We start from the raw sequence: 3,519 nt of genomic DNA on the forward strand, positions 1-3,519 counted from the left end.
GGAGTGGGGTCGGGGGGGGGGGGGGCGGGGGGAGGGGGGGGGATAGGGAAGGGGGAGGAGAGGAGGGGAGGGGGGAGGGGGGGGGGGAGGAGGGGGAGTTATGATTAAAATTCCAGGCCATTTCAAATCAGATATCCCAGAAAGCAAAGAAAATTAGCTAGCTGATAAGGTAGCAAAAAGTGTGGCTCTAAACAAAAGCACTCTATATTAACTCTTAAGGAAACACCTGAATTTGATATAAAATTAGCTCAAAATCAGAATACAAAGTCACACTTCGTGCTTGAATAAACTCCCTTTAAATTAGATTCTGATTCTTTTGATTATTTTGGGTTGATGCAGGTGAGGGCAAATAGATGTTGCAGTTCAGGGCAGAGGAATTCACTGGAGAAGGTGGAAACATGAGTCAACCGCGAGGTAATTGGTGTCAGGGAGTATTGAAATGAGGATGGTTTTAGGGTTAGAAACTAAAGGGAATTCAGGCTTCATTAGTTTATTTATGGCTTGCAGGTATTGGACTAATTTTCTTTCCATTAAGCTTTTGAATAGGCTTTATTTATTCCACCTCCTGGGTTCAAGCGATTCTCCTGCCTCAGCCTCCTGAGTAGCTGGGATTACAGGCGTGCACCACCGTGTCCAGCTAATTTTTGTATTTTTAGTAGAGACAGGGTTTCACCATGTTGACCAGGATGGTCTCGATCTCTTGACCTCATAATCTGCCCATCTTGGCCTCCCAAAGTGCTGGAATTAAAGGTGTGAGCCACCACACCAATAGGCTTTATTTTTTAGAACAGCATTTGATTTACAGAAAAACTGAGTATATAGCACAGAGAATTCCCACATATCCTTGTTCCTCTTTATACATAATTTCCCTTATTATTAGCATCTTGTTTCAGTGTTATTACAGTTCACATACTTGACATTGTTAAATATAGTCTATTTAAAGACTATAGTTTGTATTAGTTCACTCTCGGTATTGTATGGTTCTAAGGGTTTTGACAAACTTATAATGATTTCTCCATTACAAGTTCATGCGGAATAGTTTTACTTCCTAAACACCCTCTGTGTTCTGCCTATTCGTTCCTCTCCAGCTCTCTCCAAGCCTCTGCCAACTGCTGATCTTTTTACTGTCTCTATAGTTGTGTCTTGTCTAGAATGCCATCTAGTGTGAAGTTCCTCCATGTCTTATTTTCTTAAACTCAGTGGGAAGAAGCTCCATGTCTTTTAATTGTGTGATAGCTCATTTTAAAAATTGCTGAATAATATTCCATCAAATGACTGTACCACCGTTTATTCACTCACCTATTGAAGGATATCTTGGTTGCTTCCAGTTGTTGACAATTTTGAATAAAACCGCTATAAACATTTATGTGCACGTTTTTGTGCTGAAATAAGTAGTTAAATATCTAGGAGTACAACTGCTGGATCAGATGGTAAAGCTGTATATTTAGTTTGTAGGAAACTTCCCAAGTTTTCCAAAGCGGCTCTGCCATTGTACGTTCCCACCAGCAACAAATCAAAGTTCCTGTTGCTCTTCATCCTTGTCAGCATTTGGCATTGTCAGTGATATCTCGTTGTAGTTTATTTATTTAATCTTTGGTGTTTGAGACAGGGTCTTGCTCTGTTGCTCAGGCTGGAGTGCAGTGGCACAATCATGGCTCATTGCAGCTTCCACCTCCTGGGCTCAAGCAATCCTCCTGCCTCAACCTCCAGAGTTGCTGGGCCTACAGGCACATGCCAACATACATGGATAATTTTTAAATTTGTTTTGTAGAGATTGGGTCTTGTTGCCCAGGCTTGTCTTGAACTCCTGGTCTCGAGTAATCCTCCCACCTCAGCCTCCCACAGTCTTGTGATTACAGGCATGAGCCACTGCACTTGGCCTCACTGTGGTTTTCATTTGCAATTTCCTGATGGCATATGACTTGAGCATCTTTTCCCATACTCATTTGCCATATGTCTACCTTCTTTCATGAGATATCTGTTCAGATCTTTTGCACATTTTAAAGTTTTTATTCTTAATTGTGACAAAATATACATAAAATGTGCCATCCTAATCATTTTTAAGTGTACAGCTCAGTAGTGTTAAGTACATTCACATCGTTGGCAGTCATTCTCCAGAACTCTTCATCTTGCAAAACCAAAACTACACCCATTAAACAGCTCCCTATTCTGCAACTTGCCCTCCTCCCCCTAGTTCCTGGCAACCACCATTTGTTATGGGAAAAAGCCAGAACAGTATAGAAGCAAGTTCCCCCATACTGGGAAGGAGTCAAGACACCAAAGAATGATTTAGAAAAGTTCAGTTTGAGGAGTAGATGAGTTTACTGGGACTTACCTACAGGGAACTCCTGGGCAGCAGCAGGCAGCAGGACAACTCTGGAGGTCTGCTTTGCCACCTGTCTGCTTTTCATTTAACTATTTATTTTTACTTTCAAATAATTTTGTATTAATTTTTGTGGGTGCATAGTAGATGTATACCTACTCGTATACCTCATAGCAGGTGTACGGAGTATATGAGATGTTTTGATACCAGCATGCAATGCATAATAAACACATCATGGAAAATGAGGTATTCATCCCCTCAAGCATTTATTCTTTGTGTTATAAACAATCCAATTATGCTCTTCGTTATTTTAAATTTATTTAAATATATATTAATGTGTAACTATTATTGACTATAGTCACCTTTCTAAGCTGCTTTTAGGCTAATTTTCTGGCTCTTCACCTACTGTGTGTGTGCGATGGGACTGTTTTCCTTGGTGGGCTCTCAGATACACTCTGGGATGTTTCGGTTCTCAGGCACACCTGCTTCTTGGGTGGGCCATTGACTCATTGCGTAGCTTTCAGGGTTCAGGCAGCAGACATAGCCTTAAGTAATCTGGTAGGTGACTCGTCACACTACACTCAGCCATTTCATTTTCTTTAGCAGTGTCTAATCTTAGGTGTTGTACACGGAAAACAAAGGCATTACAGGAACTGCAAATAGGGATGAGGAACCTTTTGTCAAGGAATCCTTGAATAATAAACAGATCTGAGACTTTCACTGGCTTCAGATTTTGAAGGAAACTGGGGTAGTTCATGGAGGGGGAATGCTGGGGTCTATTTCTACTTTTAAGGACCCTACTTCCCCAATATGTCTGTTGATCCTGTAACCAAAGAAACATGGATATGAGGGAGCATGTTCTCAGTGAGGGATGTCAAGGGCTTGGGGAATTATGAGGGGAGCAAGGAAACTGTGGTGATCTGTCTGAGCTTTTGGAGGATAAAGGCCAGTGGGAAGGAGTTCCAGGACTTCAGGAATTAGTACTTTGGATAAACAAAAATATCAGCATTCCAAATAGAAAGTAAATCCCTGCTAATAGATTAATTGGGATTGTGAAATTTAACAAAAAGCTGTGTTGGGCATGATGGAGTCCAAGAGACACCAAAAGGGGCTTAGAAAGAGGCAAATCATCCACCCCCACTACTGAGGCATTATGGTAAGTAATTGTGAAGGTTAGGGGTAGAGTAGGTGGTTCT

The sequence above is a fragment of the Piliocolobus tephrosceles genome, chromosome 16 (assembly GCF_002776525.5).
Source record: "Piliocolobus tephrosceles isolate RC106 chromosome 16, ASM277652v3, whole genome shotgun sequence".
Classification (NCBI taxonomy): domain Eukaryota; kingdom Metazoa; phylum Chordata; class Mammalia; order Primates; family Cercopithecidae; genus Piliocolobus; species Piliocolobus tephrosceles.